A 23,501-nucleotide genomic window follows, 5' to 3' on the forward strand; every position below is an offset into this window, starting at 1 on the left:
GCAATTAAACCAACCCAGAGACTGCACTGACCTCTACTGAAGTTCAGCTCTGCAGGACAGTATTTAAAAGTACTGTTCTGGGGCAAATGCTTAAAGATGAGGTAACTCCTGTCTGAACTTAACATATTATATGATAGCCAAGTCAGCAGAGTGAAAGTGTTAGTAGGTAACAGACTCACTTTGCTCTTGAATGACCTCTCACTCCTAGCTGGAAGAATCCCAGATGAAGGTGTAGCAGCCCTAGGATCTGAGAGGTAGTTCTTTTCTTCAAAAGCCACTTTTGTATTAAAATGCTGCTACCAGGGAGCGGCTGAAAATTCTAAAATTTATAATTACTTCCTAAACAGAAGCCAGTGGATGGCAACAATAGGAATCCTTCAACATTTAATTTAACAGAGTTTAAAAAAAAACAAAAAACAAACAAACAAGAAACAGCTAAGTGATAGAATTTGTTGGAACATGAGAGACTATGAACTTCAGAGGTTTATCCAGGCTACAGACTATCCAGTAGTGCCTTGCCTTCGCAGGCTTTCTCTATATGACCTCCATAATGTAAAAAACCAAAACCACAAAACCCAAACAAAACCAAACCAACTCCCCACACACAAACAAAACTGGGGAAAAAAAGGACTCATACCCATCCCTCAGTGAAAAGCAGCTCTTACTTATAAACACTGTGAGGAACAAAAATCTCCTTCAATGAAGCAAACAGCTGTACCTTAAGGCTGGAAAAAGAGAATGATACTTGCACATGATAAATCTCAGTGTGATTTCAAACATGTTCTGATTAATCACATTGCATAATTAAGAGTGTTTTAAGTGTCTCTATCAGTTAAGTGCCTTTACCATGGCCTCATAAGGTGGTTCATATTAAACTGTGACTGGATAGAAGCTTGACTGTGCTGATAATCCAGTTATGTTTTGGGAATTACTGTGTCCCAGTTGATTAGATTAAGAGATGAAGAGTGAATTAGGTACCACTTGCCACAGCTACATCATTGTAAGCTCCTGGATGTGTCACAGGCTCTGCTGGAACAAACTACACAGAATAATGCCAAAGATACAGAGCCTTCCTTTGTTGTTTAGGTTGATCTGTGAATAAGTAAGGCAGGAATTTAAGGCAGAGGTATTACACTCCCTTTAATTAACAAAGAGAAACGAGCTGGCCTAATAAAATAAACACACAAGCCTCATTTTCAAAATTTTGTCCTGCTTCTCTCATCACTGGAACAACCAAAATAAGCCACATCATCAGGAAGTTAATTATTTTGCCTACTGTAACTGTACAAAATAAGCTGTGTTGGTGTTAGGGGGTATGTGTATACTTTTATCAGTCACAACTCTGCTGTCATTACCTAAGAGTACGTTAAAACAAAAGCAGCAAAAGGATGTCATCCCATGATTAAGGGACTGGAGCATCTCTCTTATGAGGAAAAGCTGAGGGAGTTGGACCTGTTCAGCCTCGAGAAGAGATGACAGAGGGGACCTCACCAATGTACACAAGCACCTGCAGGGAGGTGTCAGAGGCTGGAGCCAGGCTCTGCTCCGTGGTGCTGAGCAACAGGACAAGAGGGAAAGGGCACAAACATGCACAGAAAGTTCCACCAGAACACGAGGAAGAACATCTTTCCTGTGCAGTGACTGAGCACTGGAACAGATTGCCCAGAGATGGTGTGGAGTTTCCCCTCCCTGGAGATATTCTAGAACCATCTGGACACAATCCTGTGCCACGTGCTCCGGGATGGCCCTGGTTGAGCAGGGGGATGGGACCAGATGAGTCACTGTGGCTCCTTCCACCATGACCCATTCTGTGATTCTGGAACCCATGCACACTGTCACACTACCAGACATTGCATTTGCAGTTTCTACAGTTAAATAAACCATAGATAAATGTCTAGGCTAACACTGCAACTCTACATTTCTCTCTCACTACAAAAATCACAGTAGCTCTGCAAAATTTATAGTGGGAAAATTATATGCATTAATTGCCTTTAAAAAAGACATACTTCTGGTGGCAGGACAGATATTTGCAGCTAATTTGCTTCACATCAGATTTTTCAGAAGTCTCTCCTGAGTATTTTAAGAGTTATTCAGCAGTAATTCCAAAACAATTCTTATAAATTCTTTACCATGTATGGACATAGAAGCTTCTCCCCCATTTTTTTGGAGCATGCTCTGCAACTTGCCAGATGAGTATAAGATTTCTGAGGCAACTTGAAACTGGACTGTGTTCTAGGTTTGCAAATGATTGGTTATTTCAGTTTGGGTTTGGTAGTTCCCCATTCAAGAAGAAATGTTAATGGTTAGAGTGCTGCAAGTCAAGACACCAGGCTCAATTCCCAGTAATGTTTGAGACCTGACTTCAAGTACTCATCCACATTTTAAGTGCCTTATTTTCCACTGTATACAAAATACTCCACAAAGATAATACAGTACAGGACAAGACATACTACATACATGCACAAAAATAAACAGGTTAATAGTAAAAATTCTGAGACTCACTGAGAAATATTAAGAACTGAGTTGTCATTATATTCTATAAAACACTCAAATATGCATGGAGTTGTTTCGGGAAAAAAAGAACTGCTACTGAAATGAAAGCTCAGGGCACACAGCTCTTAACTCTTCACTGATAAATGAAGATAACATGCAATTTCTTTCTAGGAAAATTGTGAAATGTCTGATTGCTAAACAGTGAATTAAATTTTCACTTATTTCATACATTGCTGTGGGATAGCTTACTCTAGGATGACACAGAATCTATCTGTAACTAACCTCCAGTCCTGCTATTTCTATAAGGTATATAAAAATTGACTGCATTAAGTTAGTTATATTAAAATTGGGTTTAAAACGGAGTCTATTACAGACTTCAAAAAAAAAACCAAAAAACAAACAAAGTTGTCTTTGCTACTGTCAGGAGACTGACTTTTAAAGAACAAACCATGAAAACTGTGCTTTGTTTTGTGAAAGGAACAGTCCTGCCTATTCACTACCTGGGTGATGGTATTTCTTCTAGAGATGTGTATGGGTTAATGCCTTGAGCAACAATTCCATGGGCAAGAGTTATGGCTTTTAGTGGCAATAACCCAATCATGATACAAAAAAAGCAAAAAATAACCTCTTTCTGTAAGTCACTGACCTCCCCAGACCCAGACAGGGGGAGGAATTTAACAGATGGCCTCAAGGACCATAAGAATCAATAAAAGACATGAACCATGAATACTATTAAATGCTCAGTTTTGAGACTGGGCATTGATTTTTATTGTCAAACTGCATTATTGCTGCAGGCACAAGATTAGCTACAGACTTCTGTGCTGCATTGATTTTGTTGAACAGCAATCAAAAGTTCAGTATTTAATGTCATGGAGCTCAAACTGAAATTCCTGCTTACTGCACAGAGGTTTTAATCAATTAAGTCTTCCCATTACATATTCTCATTCACTCTGTGTAACTGCCTTGCACAAAAACATTAAAGAATGAGAATGTCATTTTGTTATCATTAATACTCTAGGAAATTCTTTTTATTAATTAATTTAGTAACATTTCTAGATCTTCAGTGTGCAAGGCTTTAGAAGCAGCCTAAAAACTCTGTCACATATATTCTGTGTGCCTACTCATCTCTGCCACTTGGAATCACACAACTGTAATGAAAGACAAAGTGTTGGAGAGAATAATTCCCTTGGTTACACAGCTCTGACAGTGAACTTGACCTTATTACATGGGGTCCAATTAAGATCCCTTTGGCATCTAGAATTTAAATGACCACTACTGATCACAGCTACAGCACTGAAGATGATAAACCTTCTCTCCAATACTAATGAAATATATAGTTTATCTTTGGCAAAGACAGTGAAATAACCAAAATTAATCTACCATAAAGCTGAAAAGTTCCTACCAGTTACAGACTTTCCTGTATATAAACTCTTCAAACTGTGCACGAATACTCTGGCACATATAATTAAGTGAACAGAAATTAATTCTGTTTTTACCTGTGCAGCCACTTGACAATGATGACTCCTGATAGAGACAAATTGTTACTACCATAAGAGTAAAGTAATGAAAACCTGAACCACTGCTCATATACTTTCTGAATCCACTGCAAAACTAAAAAGAGATATAAAGTGTAATTGTGTGATGGGTTAGATTCTGAGGAGACATTTCAGTAATTAAGAATTACAGTTGATACTATGAAACAGAGGTAACTATTAAAATCCACTTGTGTGAAAAGTAAGCTGAAGAATGGTTAAAATATAAACAAGACATTAAATTATTCCTCATAAACAATATGAAGCAAAATATGATAAATCATGACATACTTGAAATGTCCAAAGGAAGGAAAGCAAATGAGATTAATTAAGGCTTGGGCACCATAGATGAGAGTTATAAGCATATGAAGGGATAGCATGGCCTGAAATAAATCACATACAGAGCTAAAAGTCAGTACTACAACAGCAAAATAACTCCCTTGATATAAAGTGAAGAGGATGAAAATCAGCCAACTAGCTCAGGGGTAAATAACTTTTCACACCTTCCTATTAAAAGGGAAATAGGGATCACTTGACAAAAAAAGGCTGCTGATAAAAACAACTAGTGGACTTTGGGTAGGTCTCAGATTAACCAGTCTGAATGTTAGCAGACAGATCTGATAGAAGAGTTTTGATGGTCTAGAAGTAAAAATTATTTCTGTGGGGGGGGAAAAAGGACTATGACTGAAAAAGAAAATTTGAACAATTGATCACAAAAAAGGAGAGAATGGTCTTGTCCCTTGAGTCTGCAAGCTCTGAAGAATTAGAAATGTGAAAAATAAACAACAAGCAGCTTTCTGACAAAACTAAATTATAAACACTTTCTGATGCTGAAAAAAAGGAAACAAACTAAAGCATATGTAACATATTTTCTGTTTAAAAATTCAAACCTGTTTTCCAACACTGTTGAAACTGTTTAGTTCTTTCTCCTCTGAGAAGAGTGTTCTGTACACTGTATGTCAGGAAGTAGTTTTTGAAATTGTAGGTGGTGATATAAAGCAAGACAGAGTGAGCTTCTGAAAAGAAGTGATAATTGGCCACTGTACTGAGGTAAACTCCTACCCAGTGCTGTGTGTTAACCACCAGAACTTATCATCTCTACAAACAAAGTTTTAAAGTTTTAACAAAAGACACATTTAGTTGTTTTGCTTTGCTGTCAATGGAGTCAAAGCAGGAAAAACTCCTACCAAGAAGTGATAGCTGCAACATGCAAAAGAAAATACATTTCTGGAAAACAAAACAAGAAGGGGGGGAAAATTACAACAAAGATGAGAAGGAAAGGCAAGAAGTAGAAAAAGAGCTGCCTGTGAACTCCTGCCAATAACTTTAAGCTTCAATTAGTTGATCAGAGCATTGCCTGAGCTACTCCAGCCAATAAACATAATCAGCAGCACAGGTGTTTAGGTGTCCTCTATTGGTTCCCTATCCAAGACAGTTTGCCAGGATTGTTTATGCAGCAGCATTCCAGTGACAACTTCAGGAGACACAGGTACCAATGCTTCACACCACAAGGACTCCTTGGATTACATCAAGAGTAACCACTGTGTGGATGATTTGGGTTATCAGTCCATTTAGTGAGAGATAATAATAAACATCTCTTTACAGCTACATTGCTTTCTTATGCAAGTCACAAACAGACAACTGTAAAACACAGAGAAAAGCTAAATGTTTGTATAGATAATGAAGCATAAATCCAACTCTGCCCCATCCCCTTCATGTCACTAAGCAGCTCATAGAGGGAACCTAATCTAGTGTGCTAAGGTGATGATCAAAACCAAGCTGAAAGTGCCAGGGAAAACCCAAAGCTGCACATGATTGTTCAAAACTTCATAGAAGAATGTTTAATTAACCTCTTTTAAGAACAAGTCAAAGATTTTGGCAGATGATCAAGTATGATACACTTACAAAGGATGGAAAAAAGTCGTGCAACTGATAGAGATAAGAAGAAAGCAACACCCCCTTTTTAAAAGATTTAACTGCTCGTACCATCAGCAAGAAAAAGCCATCAAAATTTGGCCGCTCTTTCAGACACATTCCTCTTCCTTTCATCTTGAAGCTCTCCTCAGGCTCCCATGGAGAAGCAGCTTTCTATTGGACAGGAACAAAAACAAATAAACTATGAAGCTAATACAAAATTCAGCTCCTTTTAAAATCTCAAAATAAGACCTATTCCCCTCCTCCACCCACTGAACCTCGCCAGACAAGAGCTAAGTAGTATTGGGTAATACCAAGCTTGGAGAATGAGCTTTTCAGGTGGGAACATCTTTGCTCTTACTTCCCAGAACCATGTTACAAGCTTCCTTTAGGAAAATGAGAGGATGATAGTTTAAGAAAATAAAAATTCAGCTTCTTGCAGCCAAACTGAAGGACACTCAAAAGTCAGTTTGGAGACTTTGCACCTGAGTCACAAGCAAACTGGGACTTTGCTTTACGCTTCATAGCACAAGATGGAAATTATCTGTGCTGTAGAGGTTGAATTAGTCTCCCTGTTATTTTATACAGCTGTGCTTTATAAATGAAAACTTGGACTCAGAACTCACAAAATCTGAGTGATTCTACTACAAGCCATTCTTTATACTAAAAGAAATTACCTAACTCTCCACACTCTCCTTAAAACATCCACACTCTCCTTAAAACAAGCAAAAAAAAGTCAGACAATATTACTCAGCACCATTTGCTATCTGTCACTACTCTCTGCAGATTTCTCCAATCGTGCATCCACTTTCACAAGAGGATAACATGTTATTCTCTTATTCTCTGTCCCTTAGTTTTTCCAAAACGACAATAGCAAAAAACATTGTCCAAATCATCAGAGATGTGGCAGTGCAGCTCTGAGGAAAAATCCATGACAGCAAGCAAGATTTAGACATACTTTTTGGCTGGGAAAAAAGTGCCAAAGCATCCCTTACAGAAAGAAAAAAAGCCAGATTCTCAGATGCTGCTGTGCCTCCATTTGACAGTGGACCATAGAGGAGGGTGCTCCATCATCACTGATATTTATTTCCAGTCGTGGGAGTGAAAGGATAACTGACACCTGGTGGGAAATGAAGCACAGAATGTCTCATTGCCCACCTGTGCTCATACTTACATCATGCTGAAAATGCTGAAGGACATGACAGCCTTGTCCACATTTGTCTTATAATCCCCAAAACCCTGCAGTCAGCAAGGACAAGCTTGCTGAGAAATTTATTTAGTCAAGTCAAATGCCTTTCCAAGCACGCATGTTGCCATATGGTTTTCCATGTGATACATCTACAGCTCAAATTTTCATCTGATGCACTTGAAGACACAGAGGAATAAACACACGCATTTTCTCACTGATGGATTCTGTCATTATTACTATTAGTAACATTATTGTCCCCAACATGTAATTGTTATCCTCCTACATACACCTTTGCAAATGAATTTCCAAACCGACAACAAAAAAGTCTGACTCGGAGCTCAGGCTCCCCATGAAACATTTCCTGTGAGGGAAAGTCACAGAAGCACCACCGGTCTGACTGGTCTGCATATGGCACAGCAAGATTCTGGACTTGATCACTCACTGCTGAGGATCTTTTCCGGCACCTCAGGGCTCTGCAGTCTGTGCAGAGCATTAGCAAATCACAGCACTCTTTGTTTAAACCAGAGTAACACCTTAGACCTCATTTCCTGTTCCTTTACATTCATCTAAATGACAATAAAATGTGTATCACCCGAAGATCAGTTTCTAGAGTGAGTTAAAATAGAGGAAGGAAGAACACTGAAAACCATTAGGAAGGAATGAAGACATTGAGGTCTTTTTTGGCTTCCAAGAAGCAAAGAGGATATTGGGAAGCAATGAAAACACACCTGAGGTAGAAAAAGCAATGCTGGGGGCGCTTAATGGTGAAGAGGAAGAATTGGATATGTACTTTATATTGAAGGAGTATTTAAAGCTGTATTTGCTCTGTAAAGAACATGAAAACCACGTAAGAGATTCACACCTAATTTAAACAGATATCATCACCACAGATGCTGAAATAAACTGCAGAATACGTAAAGCTGGTATTAATGGAGAAAACGTGAATCTCATCACTAAGACTCACAGCAGGTGATTTCATGAAGGCTGAAGCAAGAGTACCTCACGTTGTCTAATGTCAGCTGCAGCCCCCAAAAATTCTTCTCCTACAGTCGTGGTTTGCTGTGGGAGGATGTGGGGGCTGTAATTGTCCCACTGAGGGTTTTTGATAGATGATTGTATTTCAGATATCTGGACCTGTGATTTTGTAAGCCTTACTTTGACTTATCATTACACTAAAAATAAAACAAAGCACTCAGCACTCTGTGAAAAAAGATTGTGAAAATGCCTGGTCCTAAAATGATGCACTGCACTGCAACAAAACAAAAAAAGATCACTTTTAATTTCTTCATGTAATTTTAAATAAAATTAAAGACACTAATTAAGTACAGTGAATTTTACAGACATTTTGGATTCAGGGTCACTTACTGTGAAAATTAAGTGGAAAAGTCAGTAGATTCTCTATGACAGGAGGAGCCCAGGAAGTTTCTTTCCATCTTTCTTTGGTGGATTTCCCTAAAGTAATTGAAAAAAGGACTGTCCCAAGATAGTCACACCAGCCCTTTGCCAGAGGTTACAAACAAAGCAGCAAAGCCAGACACACACCTGTGTCCCAGCCACACTGTGCAAAGCCTGCTACACAAACTGAAATGGGTTTGTTTTCACTTAAAGCTTTCAGTAGGTTGGTCCATACACGGCCAAGAGCAGAGCTCAGTTACAAAATTTTAAACAAGTACATCTACTAGAGTTCTTCTCTCTGAGCCCCTGGTCTAACCTGAGCACCCAGGTGACGAGCTGCAGGTCCACAACAGCCTTTCAACCTTTAATTTTAGTCTTAGTGTCATAATCTGTGTCATCTTTTATTCTTAAAATGTATTTAACCACCATAAATGGAAAAAAAAAACAAAAACAAAACAACAAACCAACTACCCAAATCACAGGACCTGAAACTATTTTGCTGACATTTTGCTAACTCTGTTAACTCCACAGATATCAATAAATTGTATTCCTTATTTTCAAGTCAATCAGTCCCCAGCTATTTAAAGTTGACATGATGTGCACAATTGAGCACTTTGTGAGATAAACACATCAATAAATTACCTGAAAATGGTATTTAAGGGTAGAAGTCTTACTTGCAGAGCTGCCCTATTGCAAGTCTCCTCCTTCAGTAACATTAGGGAGCACTCTGACTACTTACTGTTTACACAAAACTTTCTACATTAAATGCTGAACTCGCAAATCCACCTACTTACCATATGGAATTGGTAGCACACAAATGTCGAGCCACTTAAGGTGCTGCTGTTTTTTTCAGCAAGTGACATTTTCGTGGATCCCCACAACAGCACAAAGATCACCTCTCCAGAATTCAGAGGTTATCATTTACCAGATGATAAACAGAATGGGACTGCTCTGCACTCGTTGGGAACAGGATGTGTGACACCCTGGTGCCCACCCAGTGACAAAGGAAAATATGCTGGTTTGTAAGAGTATTTAAAATGCACACAACTGGATTTTAAAGTTTCAAAAAGCTTATGTTATACACTGTATATAAAGGTGAATATTCTTAAAATCTAGGCCTCCATTTTAAAGGCACTGTTTTGGCTGTTTCTCTTTACAGATAATCCCATTACAAAACTGAAACCAACCAGCTCTGGGTACAAATTCATACCAGTCAGTACAGTGACCCACATGTACATTGAGTTACTGTTTTGGTTCATTTTGTTCCTACTGTTTTGTTGAGCATCAAGTAACTATTTGATGATGTTACATATGTCATACATATGTGCTCCGTATTAAATTTGTACCCAAGAAAAAGAAGCCAATAAATTTTTTTTAGATTAAACTTTGGAAGAGGAAATGAAGTTGCATTCTTGGCCTTCTTCAATAGAAGACTTGTCCTTTGTTGAAATATTCATAAGGCAAGTCAGTTAGCTCAAGATAATGCCATATGTTCAAAGTGAAAAAACACTTCTTCCCTAAGGAGGCATGTTGGGACTACTGGGGCTGGAGAAGGAAGAAATGTTTGACTCCCTGCCAGTCTCTGAACTCCCAGAACAGTGGTGGTTGTGGTTCTGAGAACTGAGCTCAACACCAGAGCAGCTATTTATTTTTGTTAACTTGTTCACAGTTTCCCAACTTTTCAACTCACCTCAAGTTATATATATAAGCTTTTATATATATAAAATTTTAGCCTTCCAATCTTTCACAGTCTGGGTACACCTTTTCCCCCAGTAGGAGTAGCATATGAGTGATATTCAGAGTTTCAATATTCATTTTGTAGCATTAGCTTGAGTATCAGAACCCACAAGCCCTTATGTTTAATGAATGAGGTTTTTTATTTACAATTCATTAAGTCTTTAAAACATTCACCTTTATATCTGCCATGAAGTTAGGGACCCCAGATGGAAGCCTTTAAACATCTTTAATCTTCCAGTCCAATACTGTGATCCATAAAACTCCTTTTCATCCAAAATTCCTGTTGCCTTCCATTGATATTCTCACATGTGAGTTCCAGTCACTGCAAATACTTGAGGGCCGAGGAATTGACTGTACAGCTCGAAGTCAGTTAAGAGTGTGATTTCTTTTATCCTGAGGATAGAATATAAATCATAAGTAGGTGGTCTCATATTGTAAAAAGCTGCAAACACTGGTGGTAGATTTGGGTGGCCAACATGGACTATCAATATGGCACTTGAGAGCTTAGTTTGTGAGCAAAGAACAGAATACACCAAATTAGCTCTGGGCACACAGGAGGCTACATTAGTCTGAAATTTCTCCAGTGGCAGACTGAAACTGCTCCATTCACAGAGCACACAGTTGAAATCAACAGCTAATCCTTTCTAGTATTCTATACCAGAATATAGTATATTTTCATAACTGAAATAATACACTCTGATTTATAAGGTACCATTAATGGTATCATTTGTGGAACTCTCTCAAAGTTTTCCTAGGATCATACACACACCCATCAAGCCTCGGATCTTAACCTTAATCCTGCTTAGGAATAAACAGATCATATCTTTTCAGTCTTCTTTGGCAGCCTGGGCACAGGCCCCTGAACTGAACAGCATAAGGCTCCCTCTGATCCACATGGAGCAAATCTAAATGCTCAGCACAGCTGACTGTATCATTCTGTTCTACAGTTACTCATCCTACCCCATAAAGCTTCTGCTTCCAGCTAAAAGCACATTTCTTATTCATTTTTCCAAGACAGCTCCTGGGGAAAAAAACAACCCTTTCTTGCTGTTGAGATTTTTAAATAAAATCCACCGAGCAACAAATCCAAGATGGGAGACACACATTTGACAGTGCTGAGATATAAATGAAATTTATACTTTCTCATTCAGGGTAGGGTAGAAAAACCCCTTAAGTGCTATGAAACAGCTTGTCTGAGCACTTTGTATTTTTAAATGTCTTTCTGACATCCCTTATTTGATGGCATCCCATAAAAACCAATAGCACATTAAATTAGCGTATCAGAAACCAAAAGATGGCAAGAACTGTGGATTGGAATCTATTCCCAGTAAAAATCATTGGTGTTTAGATACTCAGTGTCAGGCAGTGTCACCAGGATTAAAAACCCTGTTACATACCCATGAACTGTTCTGAGCTGTGAAGGTAAGGAGATGAACTACAGAACCACATCTCTGCTTGCCTGGCCCTAAGGATGCTGCTGGCACCTGGGTGTGACCCAAGCTCTGAGCCACGAGAAATCCCTTCAGAACCCTGACTGCCTTCTCTTCAGCTCCTTTTGGAGTTGTTCTGGTGTTCATGAAAAGGCATTGAAATCTTACATTTACTGTGTAAAGTTTTAGAAGACTCTGAGAACAGCCTTGCCTTTCTCCCCCTCTCCACTGTCTGATGATCTCTACAGAAACAGCCACATCTCTGCTCTGAGATGCTGCTTCAAGTTCTGCCTCAGCCCCACAGAAAATATTCCTTCTTTTTCCTCCCCTGTGTTATGAGGAGAACACCAAAGGGCTTTGTGATAAACAAGTGTGGGTGGGAGCCTGGGGCTCTCCTTTTCACTCCCAAGATACAGCCCAAATACACAGCCAGCTCCCATGCAAAATTAAAAACATATTATTAAAGTATTTTTGCAGGCTGCATCTGTTTTCAACACCCACAAACTTGCTCCTGCCTTGATACTGCTGCCTAGTGATGTGTTTGAGCTTTAGATAGAAAATACTTTAGGGAAAAGGGCCAGCAAGGTAAATGACAGCTTTAATTATTCAGGTTGAATATGGACAGAGTTAAGGAACTTTCTCTGTGTAATTGTAAGATCTCTTTGCATGTACATTCATATCCAGTTTTAATAAATAAACAAGCTCAGCCTGTGGTACTAGATAAGTTCATTACTGCAGAAGAGAACTGTCATGGGAGCTTTAGTGACTCTTCCAAGATCCTGCAGCACCTTCTGCAAAAATTATTGGTTTGCTAGTTCTTACTGATGCTGTTTGATGTCTTTGGGAGGGTTGGATGGTTTATATCCCAGGGTAACTCTGACATTAAACAGGTCTGAACTTCTAAATCTGACCCTGATCCAACTAAAACCTTGAAATGATAAATTTCTGTTTCTGTAGCTCTGCTTCTTAGACATATTCCGAGTCTAAACATACCAGTCAAATTTTCCAATTGCCCAGGCAGTGGTGCAATTATTAGAAAGTTAATTCCAGAACCACTGTGCTGAAATTGTTTTTAAGAGTTATTGACCTATGAAAATGTACATTGTCAGCTTGGATTCCTTACGGGTGTTGAATATGTAGTATGTGTTTTCTAAACTGTGTTGACTGAGTTTTATAGTCAGCTTGGAACTGGAAAAATGCCAAGAGGTGCTAAAGTGTAAAGTTTTCTACAACTTCTGCTATTTACATAATTACTTTGAACTTTCCCTTGTTCTGGTTCTTTCATTATTTACATAATAATTAAAACTGTTGCATTCTCAAGTGCACTCATTTAAAAACCATGGGAAATAAAAAAGAACATAAAAGCCTTCAATCCAACAGCCTCTCTCACTAACAGCTTCTATTACTGTTGAAATGAAAAAGTTACAGCAATCTGGACAGTTGTAGTTAAACATCTTCTTTGATGTCAAGCAAAGTGAGAGAGTTTGAACAAGAGACAAAATGCAGCAAGGGGAAAACAGGATAAAAGCTGATATCATTCTAACAAAACATCCAAGTTTACATATGCTTCCCACACAAACTCAGGAATGGAAAAAAAGCAATGGATTTTTCCCCACATCCTAGATACTTGAGGTTGGCCCTGCTTCAGCTGGGAGGTTGGACCTGATCTCTCTACCAACCCAGTTATTCCTATTCTAGTCCCCTTCTCAAATCACTTCAAAATGGCTGGAAACTGCAGGATAAGAAAGGATTCATATGAGCAAAGCACCTTTCCTACAGTAAGAAGTTTATTTGCTTCCTGACACTACAATTTCCTTTGCTCACACCCAGATTCTACTGTAGGAATGGGGTGACAGCAGAAGCCACACTCCCACATGGTGGCACAGCAATTTTGCAGTGGGCAGTCAACTGGGATCCTGCTTCCAGGGGTCAGAAAAAGGGGAATATCAGCCTACAAACCAGCCACAAGCTGAAAGTGCTTGTACCATGAGATAAACTGCTGCTCAAATTCCTAGGCCAAGTGTCAGAATGAAGATACACTTGCTGAGAAATTGCCTCCTCTGTTGAGCATCATGCTGTCCAAGAGATGGCTGTGAGCAAACAGTGAGCAAGGGATTGCCAAGGGTTATGTGATTAAGTGGATTTATCCATTTTGTCCTTTAAGGATGCTTTCCCACAATGTAGAAGAATCTTAGCCATGTCAACCCCCTTTTATAGAGTGTTTCCTTAAACTCTTAGGTCCTGGTGTTCACAAGGAACACCAAGACAAATTCAGAAGGACAATTACAGTTAAAGATAGAGCAAAGCCAGCAGGTAAGAGCAGCAGTTTCATTGTTACCTGGCTTAATAAAAGAAAAGTCACCTGACAAAATATATTTCTTATCTTTTTTCCTCCTCACAGCAAGAACAAGAGAGTTCCATTTATTCTGTTACTCTGGATTTGGATAAGGATAAGTAACTCTATTAACATCAGTTGAGTTATTCTGGCTTGAACCCAGGGTAAGCAAAAGCAAAATTTAGTCTCTTGTTTGTGCTTTATAAGGCTCCTGACCCTTAAAAGTATCAAACTGTTTGGAAACAATCCCATAGCCTTCAAGTTAGGAAGGCAAAAAATCTGACTTACATTAAAAAAATACAAGTATGATAAGTAAAGTTGGTATTGCTTTACATTTTACTGACCAAAAAGATGCTGAAACATTTGTTTAAAAAAAAAATAATAACACAACCAAAAAACAACTGTATATGGCCTAGCAAGAAAACATTCTTGCTGTGTGCATTCTACTACTGAATCTGTTGCTTCTCTCCATTACTTTTGGGCAAACTGCCTTTTTTTCTTAAATGGAACCCACAGTTCTTGCCTAAGTGCTTCATGCAAGGATTAAGAGTTTTGATAGCTATTATAAATGGTCAGATTTTATGACAGATAAGAAAACATCTCTTTCTGAGGTTTCTTAAAGCATGGCTCTGGCAAGAATAACAATACAGACATCCTGGTAAGCTCAGCACAGGCTACATTACCTATTTTGTAGTCTGAAAGTAGCACAAAGTTTGTTGGTTTTCAAGTAAGGACTCAAAGGGGGACAAGCAGAACTCCCTTTGTAAAAGTTTCCCCCCATGCTGCCAATCGTTGCCTCAAATTCCTTTTACAGCTTACTGTCTTGAGCAGATTTCTTTATAAAACAAATAGGAAGAGACAGCAATGGCACCAGTGCTGGATGAAGCATAAATGATCCACGAAGCCTCCTGTTTCTCCCTGGGGATCGAGCTCATTGACAAAGATTGAATTTGCATTTACAGTCATATTCCATTTGTGAGGCTTGAGAACATCAGAGATCAGTCATGCAGTGTAATACCAGAAGAAGAAAGAAAATACTATTTTCTTCCTCTTTCTCCAAAGGAAATAGGAGTAATATAGTAGCTATCATGGTTCTCAATGCAACCACTCATTTAACTGCTTATTTGAGCCTATTTGGATCCAAACTTCCCAAGTTTGAAAGTGTACAGAAACTGTCTCTGGATTTCAGACATCACCTCAGAAGTGAAACTCCTGCTAGAACTGAAACTGCAGAGATCAATGACCTCAACTAAAGGAACACTACCAGTTTCCTTCATCTTCTCAACTGTTTTGTGCCCTTCCTTGTAGAAATATATTTTATGGCTATTTTGGCTGAAAAAAAATGCTGTAGAAACAGCAAAACACCACTATCAGCAGAATCCAGTCTTTACAAAATAAATTAAAAATTCATCTTCCAAAAAAGTGCAAGAAATACCTAGAATGAGATAAACACCACACCTGAACATCCCAGAGACACCAGAGAAAACACAGGTTCCTAATTTCATGTAACTCAACATTGTAAAGTCTCCTTTCAAGCAGATATTGATAGAGCATCCTGGCTACCTGCTGCTCCACCTGTCAGAGGTGTGCAGAGCAGGCCTGGTTACAGCAGAGCAGAGTTACCACACGCCTGCAAGATTTGATAACGTGCCAACTTCAGGAATCAGGCAGCACCAATAAGCTTTATGCAGAGAGATTTCCCCATCCTGTGGCAGTGACATAAAGGTACCAAGTCCTAATAAAGTATTACTCAGTAAACACTAAAGCTGCAGTCAGGCACTAGTAAACTGGGTTCTTGTTTTACTGAGGGGCTCTGAGCTACAATCCAAAAAACTGTCAGGCAAACAGCTTTAAAAGTGGTTCATTGATGCTGTTAAATTTCACTGACTAAATGTCTCTAGCTGTAGCACATGATGACTCTGCATTGCATTTAATCTGATAAAATTTAATCAGAAAATGCTAAAGAAGCAAGAATGGTCCATTTTAGTAGCTGTTCACTGTGTCTTGATAAATACCTGCACTTTTTACCAAGTTCCTCAGCACTGTTCATGACTGCAGTTATTGGGACCTTCTTAGTTTTTCAGCTGGCAGTATCTCCTGCCTAACAGTCACTTACAAAAAGCTCACACCCTTGCCTGATAATCAGGACTGCAGCATTCTTGCCTTACCTCATACCATCAACACTAATCAAGTCTCTGAATGTATATTAGGGATTTAGCACATGGTGATAAACTGAAGGTAATGAAACCAAGTCATTGTGTTTCTTCCTTTACAGTTATTTGTATGAAATGCTTGTAGACTCTTGCAATAGTAAGCCTTACACAAACATACTTTTTAATTATTGAAATTAGAAATCTTTTTGAGGCAAAAGTCCTAATTGCTTTCTTTGTTACACTTTTCAAAATCTCAGCACATCCCAAGACAGCCTCCTTCATGTGGGCAAAGTTGGAAGTGAGCAGATGAAATAACTGCTGTAAGAGTGCAACTGCACCAGAAGAGGACAAGATGCTTCAGGAGATCAGCTGTTTCCCTCAGATTTTCACCTCTCCATGGTGCAGTTAAGGTCAGAGGGGAACACTTTTCAGTCCTGAAAAGTCATATGTGGACACACGCTATTATGAAGTCGCGGGCAACAGAAACACAATTATATTAAAACCCTAAATTGCTATAAACATCCAAAGAACATGGGCAGAAGTGATCAAACACAGGACATGTGCAGAGGCCACACCTTACCCAGATCAGTCTGGGCCAGCTCAATGCTCACACAGCAGCCAAATAGTCAATTTTAAGGAAAGATGTACACTTGCTCCTAAAAAAAGCTGGTCTTGCCACAAATCTTTAGTTGTGAACAAATAGAAAAGTTACTGAGAGTTTCAGCTGGCATTTGTATAGCCCCACAAAGATTTCTATGAAAACCAATATCTGAGAATAGTAACAAGATGTAAAACCTCTGTTTTAAGGAAGGATGATTTTTCCCAGAAATAACTCAGCTAAGAGCTAAATTAGACTATTTTCCATGGAAGCAATTGGTGAAATGTTGCCAAAGTGCTCCAGAGTGGACTAAGAACTACTGACAATACACCCATCCATTTTACAGATAAATTAGGGACAGAGACATCCAAAACATAATAATGTCACAGTCAAGGCAATATATCTGTCAGTATTAAAGGCCACGTAGCCTCACATAATGTTGTTCTAATAAGACTATAAATCATTGCATCTCAACCTTCTCTCTCCTTTGCTACATTTCTGTGGAGAAGTTTTGGTCCCTATGCCCCCAAGCAAACAAATGAAACATTTACTGTTGGAGTCATCAGAAATATGAAGTAATATATTTTTTTGTAATTTCCAGAAACTGGAACACTCACACAGTATTGCAGCAGAAACCTCCTCAGAATTAGGGGTGACTGTAACCAAGTTGGAAGCTCAAAGCAGAATGCTGATCCACTCCAAGTTTCTCCAAGCTGATGCTGGCTCCTTAAAAAAAAAAAAAAAAGGATAATTAAAATGAGGTTTTAAAAAGTTGAGACATAAGCAGGAAAGAATGGCATAGAGCACAGCAGAAATAAGTGTGCTTCTAAGCAACAACAACAGGTTCCTCCACACACACTCCCCACACTCCCTGCCAGAAGGAGACAGAGACAAAGACAATAAAGTTCTATAGAGACAAAAAAACAACAAGAACTTCAGTAAAGATTCTGATCTAAATAATTCCTGTATGCACAGTTTATAAGTTAATAGATCTATTTTTATACCTTTGAGAATAAGAAAGACAGATGGAAGATTTAAACGTTTTTACAAAACTGTAGCAGCAAACAGTTGTATTTTTCTCAATTGTGTTTACATTATCTATCATTTTTCTCTCTCCAGTTCATAGAGATTTTAAATATAGGGTTGAGTTAGTAGCTTCTAATTGCAGTTGTTTTGGATAATATTTCACGCAGTGATACATTACAGCGTAAGAGTTGTGTTTTCAGACTTCCAAGCCTTCAGTTTACATGAGAAATAGCCAAAATTCCATTGTTTTGTGTGTTTGGGTCCATTACAGTACAAAAATACCTGAATATGCAACCAAAAAAATAATGTGCATCTCTAATATATAGCTAAATGAAACTAGCAGTAACCCCACACTCAATGCCCACTCTCTAATTATGACTATTTGCCTGTTTGTTCTTGAAATCAAAGTTTTAGTCACAAACTGGAGGAGAGATTTTATTTTTCTCCATAGAACTTAAATCCATATAAGAAAGTTTTAATGCTTTTGTGCTGTGGCAACCCTAAAAATAAATAGTACATATTGTAACAGCTTGTAGTCTCATGACAGGAGACGGAACTCACCAGCAGATTCAAAACAGAGTCATTTGAAATACTTCTGCCTTGTTCCCAACCAACACTTGTTGTTTTCAAGTGATTGTTTGGGTTGTGATTCTTCAGGCTTCGAGAAGAGTGTCAGCCCTGTCAGCATCACCCACAATATCTTTGGGCTGGAGTCTGCCACCATCCACAGGGGGATCAAACTGGTACTCCTTGTGCTACCTCACCTTCATGTCCAGGTTTCTGATTTTCCCAAGGGCTTGAATTAAAATCGAGCCTTCTGTTTTCCCCTTGGGTGACAGAGAAGAGCATCGTCTCATTCCAAGTAACCTCAAGGCAAGAGAGTGAAATTTGTCCTTCCTATACCACGTGTGCTGTTAATGATTATCTAGAGAAGCACAATTGTTATTCCAGCAGATATCAAAAGACCACGACTATTTATACCATCCCAGAAAGCAGTTTCCTTAAAGATTGCTATCCTATCTACTTTTTGGTGAGCCAGACTTGCTTTCTTTAACCTCTTACCTTTACCAAGCAGACCTCAGCCCTTTCACCCATGGATCTGTGATCCTCTCCTTCCCAGCTCTTCACTAACTACTGAAGGACCCTAACATAAGTGATGCTTTTGAATCTGCACTGGACCAGAAACCAGACACAGCTTTGCTGCATTTTCTGCAAATGGGTGATTCCTTTGCCTCAGTTTCACTTCCATGAATTGCTGTCTCCTTCTCCACACTCACCTGCAGCCTCAGATTGGAGGAGCTTTCTACTGTCTTTGAACATCTTTATAACAATGCATTACCCAGGTTTATTCTCAGGTTATTTCACTATAACTTCACCAACACCTGCTAAAGGCACCTTACACCTATGAGGAATAAAAATATGGTTTTTATTACAAACAAATTTTAGAAAATTATAGGCACATCACGAAGTTTTAAGGTATTCAGTTCCCATCTGGGCTTGGTGCCATGGCCCCCTTGTGGCCAGGATAAAGCCCCCAAAAATGAAAGCCTTTTAGGCCATTTGGCCAACTTCAGACACAGGGGTTTTTTCTCTCCATGGGCTAAGAACAAAGGAAGATCCATCGTTTTTGACAAGGGATGCCTCGCAGCCAATCAGAAGGAGGGGAAAGCCCCTCTTCAGAGAAATGAAACCTTTTTAGGCAAAAATGAATATATTAAACTGACCTGAAAGGGTGGGATTTTTGAAAGGGTGGGATTTTGTAGAACTATAAAATGCATGAAATTTAAACCCAAGGAGTCTTTTCTCCCCCGGAGCTCGGTGTGAGATGAGACCCAGCACCTGCTGAATCAACCTTTCCTTGATGATACAAGTTCCTTTGTTTCACAGCTAATTGAATCTTTCTAAATTAAATAACGAGAAATTTCTCACACACCTACACAAGACCCCTTTGACCCTTGGCCATTCCCTCTATGTCCTCATGCCTTTTGTGAAACAAGGAGCAGAGTGATGCTGACACAAACAACCGACGGCACCGAGACACCAGCAGGCTGGGCTGGCCTGTAATTTGTATTCTTGCACTGTTACTCCAGGATGATTGCATAGCTATTTGCCATGCCATAAAAAGGTACAAGAGACCAAGCCCTGCCCTTCTTGGTCAGTCAGGACCCTGTAATTTGTGGTAGAAACAATCCTAGTATAGCAGGAGGGGTGTGATGGCCCCATGCTTTAGGTGTTTCGTGTGTGCCAATAAAACGGAGGGAATGAAAACCTAATCCTAAGGCAGGAAGGAGAAGGGCAGCTGGCAGAGCTGGGCTCTGGCAAATCTTCCAGCTCATTAATCCTGTGCTCTCAACTCTGCACTAAAGACATGTTTTCTCCACAGTTATTCTGCATTTAAATACGGCCTTGTCCGTGCCCTGCTCTGTACCACAGCACCAGGGACTGTTCAGTGTGACAGAGGCTGAGCTGCTCTAAGGGAAGTGCAGTTCTAAGACATTTAATTCAGCCAAACCATTAGCAAAATTCCTAGAAGTACTTACAGAGAGCTGTAAGATAAATACAAAAAGACTTTTCTTAAAGAACAGGTTTCATAACTAATTCAAGATGCTTTTTAAAGTAATAGAAAAAAAGTAATTAAATACATAAGACAAGTAATGAAGTAATAGAAATAAGTAATGAAGAGCAATCTAAATCTACCTAGAGATGATTCCTGTTTCAAATAACAGATTAATAACCTTCCAGTCATACATCCTTTTATTCATCCATGATTATAACTTTTTATTTTCTTCTTTCTTTACTATCCTATTTCTTCAAACCTTGAAAAATCAGTTGAAAGTGTTGGCAGCTGAAAATAAATACAGATTGCATAAAAGATCCACACCAAGCCATCAAATATATAGGACAAATAAACCTAAGCTAATGCAGTTAAACCAAAGCTAAAATCTGTCCAGAATTCTATCATTTTTAGTACTGTTCATCTTTCTTTATTATGTGCTTGCCCTAAGCAAATAAAAATAACATAGTTAGGTGTGTGACTCTACAAAGAAAATATAATAATGTTCATAAAATACATTGCTATCTTAACTGAGGAAGTTAATCAAGCAGAAGGGTGATTTATGAAGGAAATTAAAAGGCACCAAGAAAAGTTTGCTGGAAAAAGCAGCTTGTGAAAAGGCAGAAAAGAGTTTCATAAACTTCATTCTGTGTGTATCCAGAGATCACTGAAGTAGACTTTAATCAGAAAATTAAGTTACAAGCTTTGTCCCAGCTATCACCCTTACTAAACACACCTATAACATGACCAAAAGTGATCAGAGCTGATGAGAGAATATTCAGTATCTAATAAGTTCAGTATCTCATAACTGCTTCCTAATCATGTCATAATCAAGGCATTATCAGCACTAACACAGGGCAGAATCCAGAAAACAGAACTGGATTTTCCATTCCTTCATGGAAACTCAAAGTCACAAGCCAAGTATTTTTGCTGCATTATTTCTTATTACCATCATTAAGTATTTAAAGTCTGTTAGGGAAAAGAGTTGTCAATATGTCAGTACCATAAAGTACAGCAAGCAGTTTTGTTTCAGGCAGGAAGGGGAAGGAGAGAGAGAATGAATGAGAATGGTAAAACTTATTCCAGTGAGAACATAAACACAGCACAGAATGAAGGGTGGGTGATTCTGATCCACGTTGTAAGGAACAGAGACCCTTTAAGAGGTGAGACCACAGCTTGTAAAGTACCAGTATCAACTTATCAGCATTATATGTTTGTGGCCTAAATCAGAAACTAAACACTCCTGAAATGCTGCAGATCTAAGACAATACCTCAGCAGTAGCTGATAAGGTTCTATGAGAAATAAAATATGGGGTTTTTTATAGGTGTATCATGAAGTTGTAAGGTATCCAAGTTCCAAACTGGACTAAGTACCAGGGTCTTTTTTGGCCGTGATATAAAGTTCCTAAAAATTAAAATCTTTCTGGGCCATTTGGCAAGTTCTGAACATAGGGGTTTCTTTTTCTCTCTGGGCTAAGAACAAAAGGAATCCATCATTTTTGACAGAGGACGCCTCACAGCCAATTGGACGGAAGGGAAAGCCCCTTTTCGGAGAAAAAGAAACCTTTTTAGGCAAAAATGAATATATTAAACTTATCTGGAAAAGGGTGGGATTTTGTAAAACTATAAAATGCATGAGATTTAAACTCAAGGGGTCTTTCTCCCCAGAAACTCGTTGAGAGGAAGAGCCAGCGTGCTGAATAAATTCTTCCTTGTTGATACAGTTTCTTTGTTCCATGAGTTTATGCAGTCTTTCTAAATTTAAAAGAGGAATTTTTTTCCCACAGTTCCGAATGATTTTGAAAACAGTTCAACTTCTGCAAGTGTTCAACTGGACCTGAAGTTTGTTGCCTTTTTTTTCCAAAGAAGAAATAAGTAAAGAAGAAATCCTCACTCTGAACACACCACTCCTAATGTTCCCTGTGCTCCTTTTCAAAGCAAACTTTGTTTCCCCAGGCAGTTGATCTATCGGGTTTTGTAATCCTTAACTGCATTTTAAGCAGACAGACACTCTGTGATGTGCTCTCTGTGGTGAAACACAATGCACATCGTGACATGTTCTCACTCTATGTAAGAAATGCTGTTCTAATGTAAGCCACTGATCAGTGCCCCCGCAAACAGCAGGAACCTTTCTCTAATGCCAGGGGGAAAGGGAAGAACTGTACGACTGTACAATAGAGAACATGCAGAAAGGCATTAAGCCTCTTCACAGCACTCTTGAAATAGAAAATTCACTCACAAAGAAGAGATGCCATGGCTTTCAGATACTCTAAAAACAAAAGGTATTTTTACGTGTGTACCTAGGGCTATTTGGTATTCTACCTCCTTATCAGCTTCTCATCAAAGACTGCCTACACAAATGCTTTAATAACAATAAGATCACAGTGATAAGAGTATTCATCATTCTTGCTCAACAGGAAACTAAAGTATAATATTGAGCAGAAACTGCAGCCCAAGTTCTGCCCTCAGTGTGTCTGGCCCAACGCTGCAACAGCTGCAGCCCACGTACTCCTAGTTCATACCTTTGGAGGAGTACAACTTAATCCACACTTTCATAGTGGAACTTCTGCCAGTATGACTTGTATTTTATGGATCTGAACTGTCAGGCCAGCAGGGGCAGGTTAGCTGGGAAGCACAGCCAGTAGAAAATATCTGTGCATGAAAAACACCATGGTGAAATAAATTGTGGCATACTAGAATTGGGTTAAACTGAAATCCCAAAACAACTTCCTTTCCTACAGAAGGATCTTGGAAAGATTAGTCTGTAGACAGTAAGGAGTTAAGCCTTAGAATTTCCAAAGTGGCCTTGAAGAGGCTGTTTCAGAACAGGGGTTAATCTGGCCTCTGTCAATTAGCTCTCACTGTTATAATAAACCACCTTCCACAACAGAACCTGACCCTGCCTGGTAACACAATACAGCTGCAACACATCCAGTTATAGGAGAAATTGAATGGTATTCACTACAAACACGTGAACTTTTCCAGAATTCACTCTGATGGATGAATTAATTCCCTTAAATATTTATCCACTATTCAAGGAGAAACATAAAGCCCAAACACTCAAAGACTACAGTCATGAGCACGCTTTGTGTGTCATTTTAGCTAACATACTGATGCCACTTATCAACTCAATATGAAAAATATT

General features: G+C 38.8%; 1 long non-coding RNA gene across 1 annotated transcript; it reads right to left on the reverse strand.

The window, feature by feature from the left end:
* Nucleotides 1-8,544: 8,544 nt before the first annotated feature.
* LOC120322828 lies at nucleotides 8,545-17,492 on the reverse strand. The gene is made up of 3 exons (XR_005562761.1): nucleotides 17,394-17,492; nucleotides 10,435-10,653; nucleotides 8,545-8,580 (listed from the first exon to the last, which is right to left on the reverse strand). It is a non-coding gene; the product is annotated as an uncharacterized LOC120322828 (long non-coding RNA).
* Nucleotides 17,493-23,501: the final 6,009 nt, after the last annotated feature.

This window comes from Pipra filicauda, unplaced genomic scaffold, assembly GCF_003945595.2.
Source record: "Pipra filicauda isolate LSUMZ 115617 unplaced genomic scaffold, ASM394559v2 scaffold103_size3290846_pilon, whole genome shotgun sequence".
Taxonomy (NCBI): domain Eukaryota; kingdom Metazoa; phylum Chordata; class Aves; order Passeriformes; family Pipridae; genus Pipra; species Pipra filicauda.